The 25289-nt window shown below is 34.1% G+C and overlaps 1 protein-coding gene across 4 annotated transcripts in view; it reads right to left on the reverse strand.

Moving 5' to 3' along the window:
• The window catches only part of LOC106667160 (neurobeachin), a 243309-nt gene that overhangs the window by 121524 nt on the left and 96496 nt on the right, over positions 1-25289 (reverse strand). The gene's annotated exons all lie outside the window — the stretch shown is intronic.

The raw sequence follows: 25289 nt of genomic DNA on the forward strand, positions 1-25289 counted from the left end.
ACCGAAAAAGAAAAGAAATAAATCCGAATGCCATCAGCCCGTCCCGAAAAGAAATCAAATGTAATTTCATTGGCGCCATACAGGTGAAGAGGAGAGTATGTTACCGTCCGTGTATTGTATAGCATGATATTTATGTGTAATGGAGTGAGTGTGTTAGTTTAGGGAGTGTTGTGGGCATATTTATCTGAGGGCATTAGCATAATGGTGGAGTATCATGTTGGTAATGAGAGGGCATGGAATCTATTATACACAGCCCCGGGCCCAGTAGATCCATCAACCGAATGGACTCGCTCTCATCACTACTTTCGTCCGAGGCCCAAATAAGCTATTCCGCTATCACAGCAAGCGGTACTTTTCACATATATACAAATTAAACATTTCGTAAGCAAAGTTCGTTTTGGCCCAATTTGAAATAAACACCCCAAAACTCTAAATATAATTTAACGTTTGAGACATAAATAATTGACATAACTGTTTCATCGTTTTTCAAATCAAAAGCTTTCGAACGGAAAAATCACATTGATAATAAAATTAATTTAAAAAAACTCATTTGAACCGGGGGTATTCCTTCGTTTTCTCTTTTTCCCCACGGGTCCCGCGCTTATCTCTATGGCATTAGCTTGTTAGGTCTCTTCTTTTTGCCTAAGGAGGTAACAGATATGTGTTAAATGGTTTGGTTTCTCGTCTTTCCAGATAAAAAGCCCGATCGGCCACACTTATTGATCGTCCTAATCACAGAGGTTTGAACCAGTTCAATATATCGACCCTCTCTCGTGAAATCGTGGTGATTCAGGTATAAAATTGAATTCAATATTCTCGTACAAATCTATTCAGTGTATTTACACAACCGTTATATTGTTTTAAATTTATTAAATTCACTAATTTCGTGGTCCGCTTGACCAATTAATATATTACAATTAATCAAGGTTTTTAGTTGAGATAAAAAAGTCAATGGCACGAGCGGGATTCGAACCCGCGATCTTCGGCTTGATACGCCGCTGCTCTACCACTTGAGCTATCGTGACCTCGATCCACTCGGACATCAACTTCCCATCTCAACCGCACCTTTTGAATTTTCCCTCCTTTTTCCCATTTTTCAAGAAAGTTGATGTCCGAGTGGATCGAGGTCACGATAGTTCAAGTGGTAGAGCAGCGGTGTATCAAGCCGAAGATCGTGAGTTCGAATCCCGCTCGTGCCATTGACTTTTTTATCTCAATTAAAAACCTTGATTAATTTTAAATTTATTGTTGATTATTAAGTAATGTTACTACTGTTGTTTTAAGAGTGGTACATGTTCAGGAAGGTTATTCATAGGTTTAAAGGAATTTTAAGATCGATACATTTTTCGGGTTGGATACACAAATTTATTTTGTGTAATCATTTTCGCTAGGCTAGGAATGGTCAGGTAGGTTGGTAGGGATATGAACGGTTAGATCAGGTTAGATTAGGTAAGCTTATAAATAGCTTATGCCAGGTTAGAGTAGGTATGGTTGGGTTTAGCTTTCATATTTATAATTCTATGTTTTTCCATAAAGGGGAGAAAATAGTATGAAGTTTTAAATGCCAAAGATAAGTGACAAGTCAGAATCGCTAGACATCGGTTCCAAGTTCCTTGTCGGCCCTGCATTCGAACCCGATTCATATAACTTCGTTGTTAAAATACCATCGTAAAAAATTGAATTTTATCTGGTTTCGACCATCTTTGGGTGAAAAGTCCTTTTATTCTTTTATTATGAACGCCTCCATCATAAGCAACCAACACATAATAAGACGGAGACTAACCTAAAAGAGTTTGAGATAGCACAGTGATACACCGGCTGGTTTAGGGTGAGGATTAGGGACGGGTGAGGTTAGTTAAGGTTATAAACGGATTAGGGTAAGCCAGTTAGGTTTAGGTTGCATATTCCCAATTTAATGTTTTCCCATAAAAAGAAAAAAAATATGTGCGTATGAAGGTTTAGATGCTAAAAACAAATAGAAAGGCAGAATCACTACATTATCCGTTTAGAAATTCGTTGTTGAAAATCATTTGACTAAATGCAATTTTATCCTGTTTCGACTAGCTTTGGGTGAAATACACTTTCTTTGCGAACGCTTCTATTATAAGCAACCAACACATAATAAATCGAAGACTAACCTTAAAGAGTTTACGAAATAGCACAATGGCACATCGGTTAAATAAGAGTTAAGGGGGTTAGGTTAGGTAGGATTATGAACAGGTTCGTTCAGGTTAGGTTAGGTTTAGGATAAATATTTCTAATTTAATATTTTTCTGTAAAGGAGAGAAAATATGAGAGTATGAAGTTTTAAATTCCAAAATTAAGTAATCCGTTAAAAACGCCCTTGTCGGAACCCTTTTGATAAATTTGAATCTTATCCTGCTTCGACCACCTTTGGGTGAACTGTCTATGTTCAACATAACATTATAAGTAACGATCACATAACCTTACATTAAAAGTGCTTACGAAAAGCACTCTGGCACATAGGTTAGGGTTAGAGACGGATTAGGTGCAGTTAGATAGGTTTAGAGTTACATATTCCTAATTCCATGGTTTTCCGTATATCGGAGAAAATATGTGAGTGTGACGTTTATAGTTGAGCAAAAAGACACAATGGATATCATCCGATTAATAGGTCTTTGTTGGAATATTTGGGATTTTATTTCATCCTGTTTCTACCAACTTTAGGTGAAATGTCCCACACTTCCGGTAAGAAAGACACATGGTCAACCGAAGCCTAACAGTAAAATAGTTTACCAAACAGCAAACTGGCACACAGATTAGGTTAGGGTTAGGGTTAGGCTACATATCCCTAATTCAATGTTTTGTCACAGTCACTAACAACGGAATAGAACAATAGAATAAACAGTCTAAATCCACCAAAGCCTACCATCTCGAGTTCACAAAAATCACCCAGACCCAACAGTGAAATTGCGAAATGCTGTAATGCAAAAATACGGACAATGCTTAAAAACAATTATTAAAGACAATATAATTAAATACATGATTACAAATAACAACTTCAAGGCAAGAATTGTACGAGACAGATTAGAACCTTTTATTTTCTTATCCTAAGAAAAGACAGGGTGATCCACTTTCTCTTTTATTTATGCGTTTATAGAACCAACTAGTTTTTTCCTATACTCTAGACCAACTAGAACAATCTTCATTATGCTACTTTACGCATTGCATAAGAAGAAAGGGAATAGGTACAAAAGCAAATTGAACCAACGTCAAAGTTGGTAGAAGTCAAACTAGTTCGTATATGTACTGGAAAAAGCCCAAAATAAAAAATAAAAATTAAAAACACGCTTTAAAGGAGCAATAAAACCGGCAAGGTACTCGGCTGGTCTGTTAACGACTATAAGAACCACAAATAAAAAAAAAAGTGAAAACTACGATAAAGCAATATAGTGATGAAATGTGTCGGAAAAGTTAAAATGCAAGTTTGGCAGGCAGAAAGACACAAGATACGGCGAAGGTTGTTTATTGAGCGGATGTGGCACAGCTGGTTAGTCAGGTTTATGAGGAAATTTGCCTTTTGGAGACAAAGAAGGCCGCGACTGTGACGAACAGAAAAAAGAACTTTAATGGAAAATAATCCAATTCAAAATCGAGTCGGAGCAGAATCACAGCTGATACGCACATCGTTAATCCGTATGATTTGTCTTCAACACAAACGACCTGTGTGTTGGTTCTGTTTAAAAAATACCTACAATATATAAACATAAGTATTAATTTCATTGTTGGTTAACATAAAAACAAAAATGTTTTACGAATACGACGCAGAGTATTCTAATTTAGTATGATGGTTTTTTTGCATATTTTAATAAACATTCTGTAAGCAAAGTACGCCACAAAATAGTCAAAACTTGGATTTGACCTTAGTGTTGTGATTCCAGCGTTATAAAACCTTTATATAACTACTTAAATTAATTTTTGGACTTATAATTTCGACGACCTCCTTCTTGCCCGACTGAAATACCTAGTGCAATTTCTAACATCATCTTTCTCAAAATCTAGTGGACGAATTTTCATGGTTGATAATTCGTAAAAAAACACCAAGTGTTTTTTATAACTTTATCAAACATTAAAATCGGACTAGTAGTTCCGTTTAAAAAAATAAGGTTAATTTCGGATAAATAATTTTGTTAATTTGTGCATGGTCTGTTTGACGTTAAAATCCTCTAAGCAATTTTTGAATTATATATATGTTAATCAGATATTCCGATAACGACTACTCAAAAATTGGATAAATTTTAAGGGTCAAAAAATCGATGAATTTAAACTCAAAGAAAAATTTATATTTAGAGGTCGCCAGAGGTGCTAAAATTTCATATAAGTTTCACGAACAATTTTTTTATGACCAATTTTATGAACAATTTTTTTTGAAAAATATTTTTATTTTTTTCAATTTTTTTGTTTATTTGATAAACTTTGATGGATTTTACTATATTTTTTATTGCAATCTACATAAAAAATAGTGTAAAATGGTATATTCACATAGTTGGTTTGAGCAAGTAGAACGGCGAAATAAAAATATTTAAAAAAAGAAAATTTCAACTTTCAAAAATTTTTGTTCATGAAAACAGGGCCTATTCGCAAGAATGTCCGATATTTTAGAGGGTACAATCACCAAAAAAAGTTTGGTCCAAATCCGTGACCACCAACCTAGTCGTGCCCTTAGTTGGATTTTATTCATATATGTGTGGTGATTAGTGACCGTTAATCGATAATTATTCAGAAAAATAAAATCGATAAAGAAAACGTTTTCCTGAAACCTACATCACACCAGACCACATCTTACGATTTCTGAATAATCTATTCATATAGGAAAGCGGGAATAATTGGAGGATTTATTTACGATGATTGTTCAGAAAGAAAAGCCGATTGCCGGCAAACAAATCGACCGCAGTTTTTTCCGAACAAAACACCCTGGATCATGGATATGTAACCTAGTAACCCTACCAATCCTCATTAATAAATAGTCAGTCTCTTTGAACTACAAGTAAACAAGAAAAAAAGCTTCAAATTAATAAATGCTCATGTTATGTTTTTCTGTATAAAACCTACCTAACTTGACTGTCCGTAATCCCAACCCTACTTTACCCTAACCATCCCCTGACGTATGTTAAAATACTATCTGATCGACACAATCATTATATATGAATACGCCAATGTGTATATTTTAATTTATATAAACCATCAAGATATCACAGAATAAAGTTTTTATTTAAAAAGAAATTAAATCGTGGATGTGTCCGAATCCTACGTAGCTAAACCTAGCCTGTACCTAACACTAACCTGACCTAACCTAATCCAAACCTAACCGTCAAAACCACATCCATGATAAAATACTATCTTAACTCGATTTTCACAATACTATGCCTTTACCCACTTTTCACTGCAAATCAGGGATTTTTTTGATAATGTTCTAAACATCACATGATACAGTTTTTATTTCTTCTTTTAAATACTGAGTCATGGATATTTTACCTAACCTACGTAACCTGACCAAACCGTTGCCTACTTAACCTAGCCAACCCACTAATGTGAAAATGGCTGCGCACAATGAATTCATATTCATATTAATATACCATCTGATCGACACAATTATTATTTATAAAAACTGTAATATAAAATTTTTCTAAATCGAGTGCCCCAGAGAAAAAAAAAATGAAAAAGGTCAAAGTAGAACAAACAAACAATACCGATGAATAAGAGGGTGAATCTGAAGCTCAAAAGCTTACATTCTAATAAAGAACGTAATAAAATAAATATAACTTTCTGATTAACACAATAAATCTTAGGAATGTTACAAAAAGTAATATCAAACTAAATATTATGTCTTTTTTTAATCTATAGCATACTATTTTCGGTACAAAACAATATTCTAATGTTGTAAGAAAAAAATTACACCAAGGATAAAAAGTGACAATATATGTGGAGGTCGGTTTTCTGATGAAAACGGCTGACCAAAGATAGGATCAAATTCCAAAGACGGTAGAGCGAGCTTGTTTATGTTTCGACGTTGAAATTTATTCACGCCGGGTACTTCAAAGCATATATGTAATAGATTCGTTTAGATAACAGCCGTCTACTTTTTCTTTCCTTGAGTTAATTTCAAAAAAGTCCACTTTTAAATATATTCGGAATTTATTTTGAGACGGCCGTTGGGTGTCGGTGACAAAAACGTTCAAATTCGGCACAGCGATCTCTCGTAATCGTCTGAGCTTTCGGAACTTTTAAATCTTTTTAAATAATTATAGAAAAGCTTAATTTTGTGCAGTATCCGACGTTTTTCTAACCGATTTTCAAACTGTCTTAGCCGTTTTTAATAAAAACCCTTATAGATTTGGCAAGTCTGCACATAACAGAGAGCTCCTTTTTGAAAAAGTACTGTAAATATTGCAACTTAGGAAGTGGAGCTTATATTTAAAAAAATATATTTTACATTTTTTCCCTAAATCGGGTGGTTTTTGAAAAACCAGTGATGGAACTAATAAGTCAACACCCTGTACACAGCTGAACAGATGTTAACGAAAGAGCATTAAAAAATCTTCGAAATTCGTCTATTATTTGATTGTAACCTTAAACAAACAAAATACAATTGGCTGTACCTAGGTTGTATCTTAACCTGACCGTATGTTCCTTATTAATTCGAAGTAAATAAAACATACTCATTAGTACACAATCTAAAGAAAAAAAAAGCTTCAAAATAATACATCCCCACGGTATGCTTTTCTGAATAAAACCTATCTAACCTAACCCTAACATTGTCTAACATAGCTAACCTGTGCCTAGTGTAACCTGACCCTACCTAATCTCGGTACTAACCAAAACCAGAAATAACCAATACAGACTCTTTAGAACACAAATGAACATAAGGAAAAGTTTCCGAATAATAAATCTCCATGCTTTTCTGAAGAGAAGTTACCTAACCTGTCACCGTAATCGTACTTATCCCTAATCCTAGCCCAACCTCTCCCCATCTCTAACTGACTCTACTTACCTCAATAAAAAGAAGAAAACGAAACAGACTCTTTGGCACACAATTGAACATAAGAAAAAAGAAAAACCTTCAAAATAATAAATCACTTCGGGATATTTTTCTGAACAAAACAACAATGAATAAAAAACAGAATCAAGGATAAGTAACCTAACCTAACTATATCCGTCCCTAATCCTACATAACCTAGCTCAACGAATGTTAAAATACTATCGAATATACACAATAGTATTTTTAAATACGCCAATATAACTATTATCATTTTAATTTATATTCACTTTCGGGAATTCGCGTTTAAATGTTTAATTTTTTTAGCAACATCGCATTTTTACCAACAAAAAGTTCCCACGATAAGCTTTTCTGACAAAACAGCAATGAACAAAGAAACATTAAATCATAGATATGTGTAAGCTAATCCAAACCTAACCTAACCATATCCCTCACCATAACCTTACCTAATCTGTCCCTAATTCAACCTGACCCAACTTAACCTCAATGTTATAAAATAAACAAAATAAAATCTTTGGTAACAATTGAACATAATAAAAAAGCAAAAAGCTTCAAAATAATAAATCAAATGTTCAAAATGTCCACTTTCTTGGACATCGTTTCCTGGCAGATTTCACTCTCAAGGCTTCATCTTGCTTCTTTTTTTCTCGAAACAGTACCTAATTACTGAATCCTTTATACGAGCTCTTCCCTAGTTGTGACAGGAACGGAACAGACCACATGTTTAAGAGTTCCTTATATGTCGAAGCCTATAAAGGTTAAATCTGGAAATCAGACTTTGGACAAGGGACCTTTTTAGTACAATTTGAGTTGTAGGATAAACCTCCTGCCAACGATGAGTACAAAAAAGGCAGAGTTGTTAGATTACCTGCTTGCTTTATCTTATTTAATCTTTCCTCGCTCAATATGTTTCTTCATTTCGCAAACATTTAGTATGAAACCGAAAACCTAAGAATTGTTTGTGAAATGATGGTACACCGTTTGGTATTGATATGATCACGAATATGTACTTGTGTGAGGGGGGCGAGTTTAAGGCTTCAATTGTTAGGCTTAACTCGAACCGACTAAGGAATGAAAAAATGTAAGATATTCGAGGAAAAGGACCAAAGTTAGAAAGAGCAAAAGGACAAATGATAAACGGCCGTGATTTATGACGGACGTGATTGCAGTCAGTCGGTCAGTGAAGACTCAGAGTTCGTCACAGTCAATGAGAAGGACGTTATCCACTACCACCGAAGATCGGAAGAGATCCGTCTGATTCGACTCCGTTTACGGATGTCGTCGTCCAATACCGCAGAAAGCCGGCGAGGACCAGCCCGCCCGTGGGCAACTTTTTTTCCTCCAACGGATTGAGCTTAAATTCAAAAAGCCCCAAGTCGATGACTCCGGCGCCGTCTGGAGGAATGGGAAATGCCACGACTTGCCGATCTCCCGTAGACCCTGTCCGGCCGTTAACGAAATATTCAATCTACATTACCTAGTTTTACGATACGCCTACACGCAAAGTCTACATTCTTCATTCAAAAGTCTTATAATGAGATAAAAGTAAAATGTAATTATGTGTACATCGTTAATAGTAAAAACAGCCCCATTTAAACTATCCCTTTTATAAGGCTGCTACACCTGGCAGTCAGAAAATTAGCATACTTCTTCAAATAAAGCCTGTTTTTATCGGTTTAAAAGTGTTTTTTAATTAATTAATAAAATATCGAAAGAGATTGGACAGGAGGTAAAAGTTATTTGTTTTTGTTAACAACTTACAGCTGTTGCGGAAAAATTATGAATTTCAAATACACGAAACAATAGTGGACAACCAAGAATCTTTTCTTCTTATAGAAATATTAATTGTTTTCAAATCAATAAATTTCATCAAGATAAAACGCATTAAACACAGAATCACTGTAAGTTTATTTATGAGTAACATTGTGCAATTTAGTGCATCGGAAATAAAAAAAATTGAATGTCAAGGGACGTTCAATGGCTAGAGGACATCGGTTGTATCCGGCCGGGAGGACCAAGTTTAATCGGTTTTTCTTCACCCTATTGAATCCAGGCGGAGGTCTTCAGAAGCTCCAGGCTACACAGTTCGGCTATTGTTTATCTCTTGAATTGAGAAAAATAAAAGAAAAGCACTGTCACAACTTAGGCGAGACACACGTGAAAAATAAGAGAAAGCTTGAACGAGGTTGGAGCGTAAAAGAGCAAAGAAAGAAGGGATAAGCCCTTTAAATGGATTATATAGAATGCAATTATTTTTGTTTTTGAAGTAAAATACAATCCTGAAGTTAACATTCGGCCCACCAAAATATAGGAAAAAATCAGCAGTACTTTAATAAAATAAGTCAATTCAGAAAGAAATAAGTTATAATTATATNGCGAAATTACTCTGAAATGGTTGAGAATCGGACCATGGTCAATATGAACTTTTTTGTTCATTTTAGGGTCAAGAATCTACTGGTGAAGTTTGTAGCACGAGTAGCAATTCACCCTGTATATTGTAGAATGCGATAATTTTTATATTTCGACTAAAATACAGTCCTAGAGTAAACAGCCCGCCCAGCCACATTTAAAGAAAATTATCAGTATTGCAATAAAAAAAAACAGAGGGTTTATAAAAAAAAATCAATTTGTATCAAGTTTATATATATAGTTGCCCAATATTATTATATGCACAAAACAAAGTACAAAATAAAGAAAAAAGCACTGGCATAACTTAGGTGGAGCCATCTTGAAAACTATGAACATCAGATTTGAAAAAATTCTCCGGGAGAAAACATTCCGCCCACCAACATTTAAAGAAAATTGTAAGTAGTGCAATAAAACGAGACAATTCAGAAATTGCAGGAGATTTTGATCTACTAAGTCAGAAAATCAACATACCTTTTCAAATAAAGTTTATTTATCATTGATTATTGCACTATCAGAAGAAAATGACCAGGAAGGCGAAATTGGAAACTAGAACGTCGTGTTTTGTTCGCTAAGAACGGCTGAATCCGCCCCGGAGGACCATGTTTAATTGCTTTTGCTTCGCCTACTGAATCCAGTCGAAGATGCAACCTCCGACTTGGAATCTCACATAGCTTTGGCTAATCTTCTCGGAATGGTTGATTATCTGGTAGAATAACGAAAAATCACTGGAACAACTTAAGCAAACTTAATTTTTCAAATCGACAACGTTTAACACTGTAAAACAGAATCAACTCAAGTTATTTACCATTGAATTTAAATTAACTGTACAAATTCGAAAATCAATATTGAAAAGATGTAAATTTACCGACTCAAGATAAATTATAGATCAAAGTCATGTTGGAAAGTAAAGTAAAATAAATTCCATGGGTGGACGGATTCTAATGTAGAAGGCTCTTCCGTTGATAACTTACGAAGTCAGTAAGATGATTCACGACCGGTTCGACCCATAATAAACATCACTTCCTTCGATATAAACATTGACTCAAAGCAAACAACTGATTTGAGTAGAGTTAATAAATTAAGTGAATCGCGTCGAGTCGGAGAAAAAACCTCGCTCCGAAGCGACAAAATGAGATGTATTAACATACAAATTTTATTAAGCCGTTATACAGGTATATTTAAATGGTCACTAGTGATTAACGGAGAGATCATGAACTATGTTTATTCTTGTAAACAGAAAATAAAAAATAAATGTCATAACTTTCGTATAATTTTACTTCACTGGGTAGCCCATTAGTGATTAAAAGAAAAATGTTTTTTGGTGTGTTCACACCTACTGGCCAATTTTGTCATAAAAGAACTTCACATTATCAAAAATTAACTTGAGAGGAAAAAAGAAAAAAAAAAGACGAATTCGTGACCTTATGTTTTATGTGTATTGTCTACGATACAAATGGGACAAAAATAAAAACAGATTCGGAAGAAAAACGTTTTTTCGATGTGTTCACACATTGTGACTAATTTTGTGATAAAAGAAAGTCTACATTATCGCAAATTAATTGGAAAGGAAAAAAAGAACTAATTCGAGACCTTATAGTTGACGTGAATTAATCATTAATTGTAATTACTAATTAATTGTATCTACAATAAAATTATACCAAAAATAAAAACAGATTCGGGGAAAAAAAAGTTATTGCGGCTAATTTTGTGATAAAAGAAAGTTTACATTATCGCAAATTAATTGGAAAGGAAAAAGAAAAAAGAACGAATTCGTGACTTTATAGTTGATGTGAATTGTCTACAATACAATTATGATAAAAATAAAAACAGATTAGGAAGAAAAACGTTTTTTCGATGTGTTCACACCTTGTGGCTAATTTTGGGATAAAAGAAAGTTTACATTATCGCAAATTAATTTGAAAGGCAAAAAAAGAAAGGACGAGTTCTTGTCCTTAAGATGTGTTCTTGAGTTCCTATTGGATAATTACAGAAAAATATGGCACTGCTAATATCGATATTAGTTTTCAGATAGTAGGAGATAAAAAAAAATAGAAGTCGTGTTTCTGAAATATCAAGTAGTAAAGGAATAGGTGGATGTTCAAATAGTAGAAAGTTAGAATGCAAAGTGAAAATAATAACAAGAGTTACCCAATAAGACACGTATCAAACTGTTTAGAATGGCTTTGAAAACTCATCGCATGGATGTTTATGGGGGAGCACACGTTACCTGTCGTGAAACCAGTCTGCCCGGGGTTCCAGGCAGAGAGGGAGATCGAGATAGAAAGAGAGAGTAGGATCGAGGGTGAGGCAGAAGGCGACGATCCTAAGACAAAGAGACAGCAGAGAAATAATAAATAAAAACGAAATAAATTAAAAAAATATAAAAACACCGGGATTTCCATTTGTTTACATCTCGAAATAAGTAGGGTGCCTCGTAATTCAAATATACTGTCCTGACCGGGAGACAAGGAACAATCCACGTCCCATACAGTTCTAAACTATTTATGCAAATTGAAAAGATAAGTCCGGCCACAACGGAGCTACCATTAAACTAGAATTTTAATTAATCGGTACTGACCGTATTGTTTTATTAAACCTAAACGATGTTTTTATACGGTATAGAATAATAATGGGTCTGCGACAAAATCGAACGGGGGGAAAGGTTTTGTGGCGATGAGACGACTGGTGCCTTATATAAACAGGCAACGATTATGTGTGAGGCCCAGAGGAGAATTCAATTACCCGCCTGCCCTCATTAACAAACACTGTAATTTGTCAAAGAGCAACTTATTGCTTCAACACTGATGATTACATCCTGTCTCTTCTTTATTTATTTCCCCGCACTTAGATAAGGGTGTATGCATATCAGTTTCGGGCGCCTGTCTTGTCTACTCAATTAATACTTTTTCTAACAATTTCTAATCACTCGCGTAATTTACACTTTAGCCTATCATTACGATTCTGCAAATTCCATCCTGTCATATTTATACCAATTCGGTGGGTTTTTTTTTTCTCTTTGTTGGGCTCGCAACTGCTTTGGCGGCATCGCGTCCATTTCTTAAGAAATTATCTTCGGGATCCCACCGGATGAACCTCACTCCGAATCAATCATAATCCCACTCCCTTTTTATCAGAGAACCAAGACGATTAGTCGGCATCCATGCCGTTCTTCTTTTCGTTCTTACCTCGAATCGAAGTCTCCAAGAAAACAAAACACAAAAAAAAAGTCGATTCTTATATATTATTCTTAACTTATATCGAGATTAAAGACCTTATATTCAACCCAATCCAATTAAACTTAACAATGTAGAGCGAAAAAGTGAAAAAGTTTGAAGTAATCGACAGAAGGATAAACGTGATGGCTAATAAAAATTTTCTACATATTAGGTTTTTTTAAACTTGGCTCCAGGTTTTTTCCAGACACAAAAATTGTGATAATCGACAGTAATATATGCAGGGGCTTAGAAGCTTATAAACAAGACGAAATGGCCCAATTTTTCCGAACCTACTTAAATAAATTATTCTTTCTATGTAAGGTCTTGGTTGAGATAAAAAAGTCAGTGTCACGAGCGGGATTCGAACCCACGATCTTCGGCTAGATACGCCGCTGCTCTACCACTTGAGCTATCGTGACTTCGATCCTCTCGGACACCAACTCTCCATCTCAAGCTACAACCGTTCAAATTTTCCCTCTTTTTGCCATTTTCAAATGTCGTGTAATCAAGATTGATTCTCTGCGACTTATGAAGTGGCCACGGGGAGCTGTTTAGTTAAGCGATACTTCCTTAACTTATTACATATTAATCCATTTACGTTTTAGTGGTCAATTGACCAAGTTACTTCTTTCAATTAATTATTCTTTCTGTGTAATGTCTTGGTTGAGATGAAACCGTCAGTGTCACGAGCGGGATTCGAACCCACGACCTTCGGCTTTTTTTTGTTCTTATCAACCAAGACCTTACATAAAAAGAAAAATTAATTGAAATAAGTAATATGGTCAATTAGACCTCTTAAAGTGGTCCGAGTAGTCCAACATAAATGGACTACTTAAATAAATTAGAAGGAGATAATTAATTTTAAAAATATATTTTTTTGCTACGATTGTGGTGCATGTATTTTAAAGATACATAAAAAGATTAGATATATAAAAAGCTACAAAAACGAAAATCGCTTTCAAGTGAAATAGGGCAAAAAAAATATTTTTCAGAAAAACTCATTCGGATTCGTTTTAAGCACCCTTTAAGCCCATGAATACAAATTTTCATAACGATACAAAAATATAAATTTTTGGGCTGGATTCGCCAGGAACAATTTTTTTGTCTCTGATGTCTGATGTTACGATTAAAAATCCATAACTCCTTTGTATTTTATATAAATTTCACTTTATTACAATTGTCAGAAATATGCCAAAATAATTGTGAAAATCAGAATGAAATCCATAAAATACCTCTTCAAAAGTATTCTTTTTTTTTCCGATTCTACTTTATTTACCAAGACTAGGTAAGTGCCCTTAAAGTAGTTTATTGGGTTCTATAACACTATTAAGTTTCATTTGGATCACTTGAGTTGTTTCAAATTTATCACCATTTTTGAAAAAAATCAGAACCATTTGGAAAATTTTTGTAGAAAAAAATTATTTTTTGATTTTCTTGAAAATTTGTATTCTGTGTTTTGGGGTGCGGACAACGAATATCGAATTTGTTTCTAACTAAAAACACATTTTAACCTATTTTACAACATACAAATTTACTCGCAGGATGGGCCATTTCGTTTTTTTCCAAATTAATATAAAAAATTTACGTCAAAAAACGAAGTTTATTTAAGTTCGCCAAAATTGTGCCATTTCGTTTAGTTTACAAGCTTCTAAACCCCTGGAAAGATTACTGTCGATCGGTGGACTAGCTGTAAATGTATCAACATTTTTGTGACCAAAAATCAGGAGGCATTCAGAAGACGAAAAATTCGAGAAAAAGTAATTTTCGGATTTTGTTAAAAATTTATATTCTGACTTTTTGGAGGGGGTAAAAAAACACAAATTTCAACAATTTGAGGTACAATAAAAAGTTTTTATCGCTATATAAAATGAAATAACACCCATAATAAAGATGGGGCCCATGGAAAGATCATGAAAGGGAAATTTTTTTACGACTAATATTTAAGCATTACAAGAGGTGCTTAAAACTAGCCCAAATGCGTTTTTTTAAATATTTTTGTTGGTCTACTTAACGGAAAGCGATTTTTCGTTTTTGTAACGTTTTGTGTGTATAATAGGGAAGGACAATTTTCAAACTTTCTGCATTTTCTAAATTTTATCTGATCCACCGATTCATAATATCGATAATTTTTGAACTTTTGTGTAAGATTCATTAATTTGTATGCTAATCCTTTAAATGCTTTTACTAATGAATCAAGATTTTTTTAAAATAAATATATTTTTTAAATAAAATTTTCCTCGTAGACATGTTATCCAAACTGGAAGAAAAAAGGTTTCTCCTTTATAAAAGTGGCCCCCAAGGAGTATATTCAAGTCGAATTTCGTTTTCAAAGAAATCCCCACGATCCTGATTAAAAAGGATGTTTTTTCTCTCTCTTTCCATATTTTCAACCCCCCCGTCCATATTTTTGTTCTTGAATGAGCGCATTGTTGTGGATTTTCGTCCAGGTAGATCGCCAGCCCGATAGAAAACAAACGCAGCGCGGGTGGTCTTAAATGGGAAACAAGGGTTCCAAACAATTCCACTTACACGGAGCATTATGAGTTTTCCTTTAGTTTCCAATGGCGTATGCGGATAAGAAAAGTAAAATTGACCCAGGCAACGAATTATCGTCCTAAGCTTATCTCAGTCCCCAAATCTACTGGGGACTCGAAGAGATAAAATATTACATTAATTACTTCGATTATTATTCCATCGATAGCGAAATTAAAAATTATGTATTAAAATGCCCAAATAATTAATCTGTGATGGGAATGATTATTATGATTATTCGGTGGACCCGCTTCAACTAATTTCTCCACACATCTTCCTGCTCTTGATTAATGGCGCTGAGCAAACCCTTTGTCAAAACTGACATTTAACTACATCATATATTTTTATTGATTGAAAAAAATATATCGGATTATTTCTATAGTACCAAGTTCAAATAATGTAAGTCCTTCATTTACTATGCAGTAAAGTAAATTCTGACGATTTTGGTTTTTTTTTTAAACCAGGCCGAAAAATATCAGACACGTGTCCGAGCTTTCTAGCCTATGGGGCCTCGAACGCGAAAAAAAATTTTTAGTTTAAAATTTTTTTTTCTGCTTACTTAACAATGTATATAAAAGTGAACAAACATAATCGACGTGACGATAAACTTGCTTACAAATAAAAATTTTCTTGAAATCCGCTTTTTTAGCAACCCCCCCCCCCAAAAAAAAAGGCAGAATACAATTTTTTAAGTAAATCTGAAAATTACTTTTTCTCGAATTTTTCATCTTCGAATGCCTCCAGATTTTTTTTCCAAAGTCACAAAAATTGTGGTAATTTTACAGCCAGTCCGCGGAACGACCTTCGCAGGGGTTTAGAAGCTTAAAACCTAGAAGGAATGGCACTATTTTGGCCTACTTAAATAAATTAGAACCAAAGATTTACTTGACTTTTCAAGAATATTTTTTTATCGTACGTGTATTTCAAGATTATATAGTATATATATTATTATTATATCAGTAGATTTGTTTTCTTACGTAGAATAAGAAAATTATATGGAGTATCCGTTATGGAGGACTTGGGACTATCTCGACAGCAGACTGACGTGAATCCCCACACAAGACTTAAAAAAAACTTAATACAAGACTCGGACTACTACAAAGGCTTTTAAGACCGAAATCGACTTTGACAACTAAGACAAAACTAAAACTGTACAAGACTTTAGTAAGACAAATATGGACATACTGCCGTGAGCTGTGGGGTACTGCCAAGCCATCCAATATCCAGCGCATACAGTCCTTAGACAAATTGTCAAAGCACCTTATTATGTCATTAACCTCACCCTCCACAAAGACTTCAGCATTCCTTTAGTCAACGAACTGGTCCAATTACAAACCTTCCACATCAATCTTTCGTACCATCCTATCCATACTGCTTGAGCCCTCTCCACTCATTCCCATCCTGACAACCGTCAACCGACGGTGGCCTCGAGACCTCCTTGACACCTAATCATACACACTGAGTATGGCAAGCAATGGCTGGCTCCTCAAAACATGGGTTCTACCGATGCATTGCTGGCATTAGCTCTACTGTTGTGCTGCGTGATACTTCTATAAATATTTGTATTGTATACGATCATGTATAGGAACAAATAAATTTTTAAAAACTACAGAGGATCGTTTTAAGCCAGATTAGATATATAAAGAGTTACCAAAACGAATGAGATTCTCAGTCGGCCAAAAAAATATTTTAAAAAAACCTCATTTAAGTACTCTCTGAAGCCCTTAAATACGAATTTTCATTACAAAATAAAAGACATTTTTGGGCTGGATGAGCAGGGGCAATGCTTTCTCTTCGATGTGTTACGCTTAAAAATATAATAACTCTTTTGTATTTTATACAAATTCCACTTTGTTACCACCGTCGAAAGCTGAATTTCTCCTCTTTCAGTAGGTGTCAACAAGGTTCAGATTTTGAGCCAATATAAGTGTGAAAAATAAGGATGAAATCAACAAAACCTCTTCAAACGTTTTATTTTCTAATCTCCGGATCTAACTTATTAAATAAAATAATTATTATGCCTTTAGGTTTAGCTTATAGGGCTGTAAACCACTCTATAGTTTCATTTAGATTACTTGAGTCTGTTCCAATTTATCACCATTTTTTTGACTGTCGAAAAAAATCACAGGCGTTTGTTTGGAAGGGAAAATTTTTTAAAGAAAAAAAGATTTTTATTTTTATTTTTTTCTGAAAAATTGTATTCAGCGGTTTTTTTTTGGGGGGGGGGTTCTTGCTAAAAAAATATACTTTAACCTATTTCACTACGCCGTATTGAATTTTAATAGATACAAATTTGCTCGCAGGCAGGGCTTTCTTTGCAAATTAGTTTAAAAAAAAATTTTTTTGATCAAAAACAAACTTGATATTCGTTTTTCGCACCCCGAAAACCGCAGAAGGCAATTTTTTTGGAAATAAAAAAATTGATTTTTTATCTTATATTTTTCGCCTAGAGAATTTCTTCGTAAATCTCGTAAATGGTGGTAATTCTGAGACGAATCCATCGATCCATAAGAAACTTTCTAAGAGCTTATAAGCTTATAAACTACACGTATTGGCCTAAACTTGGCGTCCGTAAATAAATCAGAACTGGAAATAAAATATAGACTTTTTAGGAGGTCTTGTTGGTTTCGTACTTATTTCTCTCACTTATACTTATAAAAGCCCAAAGCTTTTTGATATAAGATCAAAGAAAAGACATCCAGCTTTCGAACGGTTATGATAAAGTTCAATCTGGATTAGACGCAGAGGAGTTGTGAATTTTTAAGTATAACACCGGCCAACTTAAGTTGAAAACTGAAACTCAATGTTATTGCGTGATTAAAGACAACTTTCAAGCTCGACTTTACAATCGCGTTACTTAATTGATTAAAATGTTAATTAATAATAGCTAGAACTAAAAAGAACGCAAGATGCATGGTCGACGGCCATAAAGAATATAACTACTGTAAAAGCCTTACGTTTAAAAAATAAAAAAAAACCTACAAAACAAGAGAGTTTCGATTTTTAATTCGAGTTTGCATAGTTCATTTGAAATCCCTTGGAAAGATCCCGAGTCTTCGCCGAGTGGGGTTTAAATAATGAGAGTGGAGGAAGAAAAATATAGAGTAAGAGTGGAGGAAGGTAAAGATTGATGTTGTAGGGGTGGGGCTGGAAAGGATTAAGCCCGAGGAGCACATAAGTCATGCAAAACAACATTTAAAAATCAATTATCCAAAACCAACATGAAAGGATAATTATAGAGCTTCTATTATAAGTTGACTGCTGCCTGTCAACAAGGATTCTTGCTGCCAGGTCAGGTGTCTACGTGCTTACCTTCTTCCTCTTATCCAAGCTCGCTCTCTTCCTGTCATGCTACCACCAAAAATTCTATTCTACAATTTGAAAATTTTTCCGTTTCATGATCTATCCATCTTTATTATGGGTTTTATGAATACTTTATAAAACGATACGCGATTTTTTAATAAGTGTAAAATCAATCGCATGTTAGATTACCACCTAGTACGTTTTACGGACAAAAATAATACTCCTGTGTACGACCATGCAAGCTCTTATGATTTTATGATATTTTTTAAAGACACCTCAAATAATCGTGCAACTGGACAAGAACGGGCTAAAATTATGCTTCTATTTGAAAACAACAGATTCTGAAACAACTTTCCAACACTTAGTTGAATCACTATCTACAAGAAGTCCGAACCAATGAGGATCATTTCATAAGATACTACGATCTATAAAAAATAAAATTAAAAAAACTTACAAAGTCAATTTGTTGACAATTTAAACCGAGGATTCTATTTTAAAGTGACTTTAATCTTTGATAAAAGCTAACCTGGGTTGATTCAAAGAAGTAAAAAAAAGAAAAGAAAAAAGTGAGTTTAAAAAGTCAGCTGGTTGAAAATTTAAACCGAGGATTCTATTTTAATCGTGAACGCGAATTTTTGGAGAAAAACAGCTTAAAAAGTCAACTTGTTGAAAAGATTTAAACCGAGGATTCTATTTTAATCGTGAAGGCTAATTTTTGATAAAAGCTTAGCTGGGTTGATACAAAAAAGGGAAAAAAGTGAGTTTAAAAAGTCAACAAGTTGAAAATTTAACCCGAGGATTCTATTTTAATCGTGAACGCTGATTTTTGGAAGAAAAAAAACAGAGCTTAAAAAGTCAACTTGTTGAAAATTTAAACCGAGGATTCTATTTCAATCGTGAAGGCTAATTTTTGATAAAAGCTTAGCTGGGTTGATACAAAAAAAAAGGGAGAAAAAGTGAGTTTTTAAAGACAACTTGTTGAAAATTTACACCGAGGATTCTATTTTAATCGTGGAGGCTAATTTTTGATAAAAGCTTAGCTGGGTTGATACAAAAAAAGTAAAAGCCTTAAAAGAGCTTAAAAAGTCAACTTGTTGGAAATTTAAACTGAGGATTCTATTTTAAAGTATACGCTAATCTTTGATAAAAGCTAATCTGGGTTGATTCAAAATAAGTTTTTAAAAAAGTGAGCTTAAAAAGTTAACTGGTTGAAAATTTAAACCGTGGATTCTATTTTAACAGTATACGGCTAATCTTTGATAAACGAAAGCCCATAAGTTTTTCCTGCAAAAACCTGGGATGACTATGGCACTGGGTTTTGTTTTCGTCCCTGAGTATTACTAGATTGTCCTATATTAGTCCTACATGTCACAGGAGTGAATTCATAGTCACCATTTACGCTGACTTTCCTATACATCTCAATACCATCTGTTTTCACCGTCCAAACTCAACTAAGACTATTCAAGACATTAGTGCGACCACTTTCGACAAGTTATGTGGTTCCAAATCATCCAGTATCCATCGTCCTTCACATCAAAAGCCCTCGGACAGATTGACAAAGCTCTTTACTAAGTCTCTAATCTGGCTCTGGATACGAACCCGCCGCCGCATGTTCCACCCAAGTTTATCTATCCATTCTGACCATACTGCCCAAGACTTATCCACACATTCCCACACCGAGAACTCGCCACCTCACCTTTTTATTTTTATTGCTCAAAACCTATAAATTAACCTCACCGAATTCTCGATGTCTTCAGAGGAAAACCGTACATTGATATTTCATCTTGAATAACACAACTAAAACCAATCGAAATAACGCAAAAAAAATTGAATCGTTATGATCGTATTTGTGACTGATAAGTTTGTGGTAAGTTGGTAGACTAATTTTTAGCGTGGTGTGTAAGATCATGAATTAGCCAATATAGCGAGTTCAATCCTTCCAATAAAAAGTTCTGGAACAAACTGACAAAGCGCCTTTCTAAGTCACCAACCTCACTGTCCGTGATGAGCTCATCATTCCTTTTGTCTCAGGTGATCTCAACCCGCTGCCAAAAGTTCAACACCAAGTTAAAGTTCATCCATTCTGACCACATTACCCAAGACTTATCTACACTTTCCCACGCCGAAAAAAAGATCTCCCCAAAATCTTGCCCAAGGTATCTCAAGGTAAATCTCACCTAATTCCCAATGTCTTCAGAGGATAAACCCTACAATGACATTTTACCTCGAATAACAACTAAAACCAATCGAATCATCAAGATGGTTATTTGTGGTGGACAAGTTTTTAGCGGCGGTGTGTACGCCGATGAATAAATTGACTGCTCGGTTCAACGTTTAACAGTTATTTACATATTTATAGAAGATCGAAGTTTCTCCTTGACGCGTACATCCTACATGCCTATTTAACATATAATTTAATTTGAAAAGCATAAAATTTGCATCGAACATTCAAGTAAGGGGAGAAAAACAGGCAACAAAACTTCGCTACGAGGAATGGGACTGAAAGTGACATGTTAGAATAGATGTCTTATGCAGACAGTATAAATCTAAAGTTTGAAACAGTTACCACTAAATGTGCCTGTTAATGATATAAACAAACAAAAATCAATAGAGATAATCTATAATGAACATTCTATACAGTACACCGTGTATAAATTAGGGATTGCAATTTTTCATCTAGATATGTAAATATGTTCAAATGAGGCGAAGAATTTCTTCAGGCTTTTTCGTTTGTGATGAAAGGCGAAAAAAATAAAACCAACAAAGGATAGAAGAACGCCAAGACCGGCGATATAAAAATGCTAATAGGCCGAGGCAAAGGTAAACCATGGCTGATACGCTAATAACAGGTTGTGAGTATAGGAAGTGAGGTAACAGTGAAATTGGCGCCTTATCCAACTTGGGAGGCCCAAACAAATTGGAGTCAGTAAGAATTAAAACACATGTCCAGGAGGCAGTCGAGGCTTTAATTGCAGGTTTACCATGATATAATCATATACTCATGATTAAAGCTGATTAATGAGACCGCTGACTAAATAGTGGCATTTGTACTCCTTGACTCTGATATATAGCCCAACAACTTGCATAAACAGGTCTATAATTATTGTAGACCAACCAAGTAAAAAAGTATTTATCGACGCTTAATGAATATACATAATATGAATAAAATTCTAATAATCGGGTCCTGAGTATAAATTAATTTAAATACACTTTATCCTCAGAAGGTATCATCTTAATAAAATCATATTTGATTTATGAATATTAGAATGAGTGTAGTTGGTTAACAATAAACTGACGAGGGGGTTAAGAAGGCAGGCGCGTCGTCGAATATTTAAGGACAAATTTATACATTTTATAAGAAACATTTCCAGTTAGTGTGATTCGCTTGGAAAACATATTTGACAACAATCTTTCAATTTACACTTTTCGACAGTAAAATATTTTCAGTTTAAGTCTCATTTCATTATTTAGTTTAATTAATTAATTTTTTTGACGTTGTAGCACATACAACTCAGAAGTGTTTCTTCTAGATTGAGATAAAATGCTTAAAAGAGTTCAAAGCTTCAAACACAGGCTATAGACAATCATTCTTAAATAAATGAAAAATATTTGGGATTTGGGCTTTTTACATTTGGTTTGGAAGGCCTTTTAAAGCTCCTTTTATTGCAATTTTTTGGTACAAACATCTTCCAGAGGAATAAAAAATGGTGCAACTCGCGCTTCGCACACGTAAATTTTCGTGAAAAAACATCGAATCATGGATAATATGTAACCTAATCCCAACTATTCGTAACTTAACCTAAAAATCCCCAACCCTAACTAGCCTAACCCGCGCTACCCTGTAACAAGAATTATCAGGTAAAAAATTACGAATCAAACTCAAAACATGTTCATATAAAAAGTGTTCAAAGCTTCATAGTACTTAGTCTAGATCCATTAATGCTATACCTACTAATTTCGACAATTATTCTTAAATAATTTTAAAATATTTGGGATTTGCGATTTTTACATTTGGTTTGGAAGGCCTTTTAAAGCCCCTCTGACCTCCTCCTAAGCCAAGTTGTATTTTTTTTTTTTGGACAAACTGCTTCCAGAGATAGAAAAACGGATGGTACTCGCGCTCCACACTCTCATATTTTCTCTGATTGAAGGGAAAAAACTGAATCATAGATAATATGCAACCTAACCTTATCTATTCGTAACTTAACCTAACTAGTCCTAACCATAACTTTAACTTAACCCTAAATTAAGAGAAGGACTGCTTAAAAATCTTCGAAGCTTCATAACACTTATGCTGGCTGTCTTAATGCTATACTAATTTCTGATATAGACAATTATTTTTACATGAATGAATAATATTGAGGATTTTGTGATTTTTACGTTTGGAAGGCCTTTTGATGCTCCTCTGAGATCCTCCTCAAGCAATTTGCACTTTTGTGGGGTTTCTTGTTTGTAAAAACTGCTTATAGTGAGAGAAAAACAGTGAAACTCGCGCTTCGTACTCGCATATTTTCTCTGCTTCATGAAAAAAACATTGTATCGTGGATAATATGTAACCTAACCTTAACTATTCGTAATTTAACCTTAACTTAACAACTTAATTCTTAATTAAGCCTAACTATTCTCACAACCCGGTAACGAAAAAAACTTCAAGGAAAAATTGTGTATCAAGTTCAAAATCATACGTGTTAACATTTTTCAAAACGGTCAGTGTCACGAGCGGGATTCGAACCCACGATCTTCGGCTAAATACACCGCTGCTCTACCACTTGAGCTATCGTGACCTTGATCCACTCGGACACTAACTTCCCATCTCAACCCCACCTTTTGAATTTTCCCTCCTTTTTGCCATTTTTCACTTTTTTATCTCAACTAAAAACCTTAATTAATTGAAAGATATTAATTGGTCAAGCGGACCACGAAAACTAGTGAATTTTTCAAAACTTCAAACAGGCTGGTTTTAATGCTATACTAATTTAAGCTATAGACAATTATTCTTAAATAAATTTCAAATATTTGGGATTCAAGCTTTTTACATTTATTTGGAAGGCCTTTTCAAGCCCCTCTAGGCTCCTCTTCAACTAATTTGCATTTTTTAAACCTAAAATCCCTTTGTAAACCTCAGAGGAAAAAAAAGCATGTAACTTGCGCTTCACTCTCAGATATTTTCTCTGGCTGATAGTATGTACCTAACTACCTAACCTAACCTAACCTAACCATTCCTAACTTAAACTAACCAGTCCTTAACCCTTACTATAACATACATCAGACTTATTCAAAATAGACTAATCCAACCCGGAGCACCCTCCCAAAAATAACTTGTGTACCTGACCAAATGTAAAAAACGCTGTTAATTCCAAATTCCAAATAAAGATATTCGGGCAAAACAGAAGAAAACGACAATAAAATTAATACATTATACAATAGAAAATAAATAAGTCTACATTTTCAAGTTGTTCTCCTAGGCAATTAAAAAAAATTAACTTGTCAAGGTTTTAAACATTCAAACATTATTTGTTTAATGAAACATTAATCACAGTTCAACAAAATGCTCATATTAGCGCTTTACAAGACTTAGAAAATCTTGTGGTTTGTTGGGCTTTTAAGGGACTTCTTTATTAATTAAATTCTTCTTAGAAAAATAGAAAGACTTAAAAGGATAAGAATTTCTCCCCATCAGTTTTTGAGTTAGGAAACATAGGATCAGTTGCTTGTGTCATTCATGTAAAAAACTTTTCTGAAGCGAGAGTCTTGAATCATGAGAAGTTATGACATTTTTGAAAATTGAAATTTGCAGTTATCTTGCTAAAAAACCATCTATTTTCCAAACTGAGATCCATGCAATACAACTATGAGCAAAGGAACAGTTTAAAAGGGGCTAAAAGGTGCACAGATATACATATTTGCAGACAGCCAGGCAGTAATGAAGGGTGTCTAAGGAATCCAAGGACTCCGTTTTAAACTAAAAACTGGTCTGGAAAGCACAGCCTAATGCTGGTGCTGGAACACAAGGAGATCCCTTTGGATGAAAACTGCAAATTGGCACACCCTAAAGTATACTAAAAAGTAGAACTAAACAAATTGAGAAAAAAATGACTACACACCAGATGAATTTGAAAAACAATCAAATAAATTTCTGAACATTTCAACCAGGAAAACAAAAGCCTCTCACTCAGTAAGCAAGAATTGAGGAAAGTAATAGGCATTTATGCTGGCCCAATTAACATTTAAAAAAGGGAAAACTACAAGTTTATGTAGCTGCAAGACGTTGGTCTGGGAGGAATACATCTACGGAAAGTGTGCAACTAACTTATAAAAGTATTGCAATAAAATATGGATATAAAGAAGAGTCAATTCCACAATGGATCTTTTAAGTTGTGGTGAAAAAAAGGGAGACAATAGTCATTAAAACCTAGAGAAAAGAAAGATTACTTCTGAAATAGTAACCAAAAATAGCTCAGGACATTTTTTGGTCAACTATTCGTCATATGTGAGTTATTTTTCAAATCTATTCATCCGATGAAATTACTTTCTTTAATTAACCATAAAAACTGACAGTGAAACTATGCCCATTTGATACTGCTTTTAACTTTTAAAATAATATAATCTCATCATCATACATGCTAATTAATGAACGGTTGTGAATAAAATGGATAAAATTAAATTTGTGGGTAGCAATCTTAGAATCCTCTTCCAAACAAAGACTCATCAGGATTCAAAAAGAAAGAAAAATCAAATTAATTTGAGGCAGTATGAAGTAACTCAGAATTACAACAGGTTTCTTGATAGGATACTGCAGAACCAACAGACAT

The sequence above is a fragment of the Cimex lectularius genome, unplaced genomic scaffold, assembly GCF_000648675.2.
Source record: "Cimex lectularius strain Harlan isolate CLEC.00 unplaced genomic scaffold, Clec_2.1 scaffold118, whole genome shotgun sequence".
Classification (NCBI taxonomy): Eukaryota; Metazoa; Arthropoda; class Insecta; order Hemiptera; family Cimicidae; genus Cimex; species Cimex lectularius.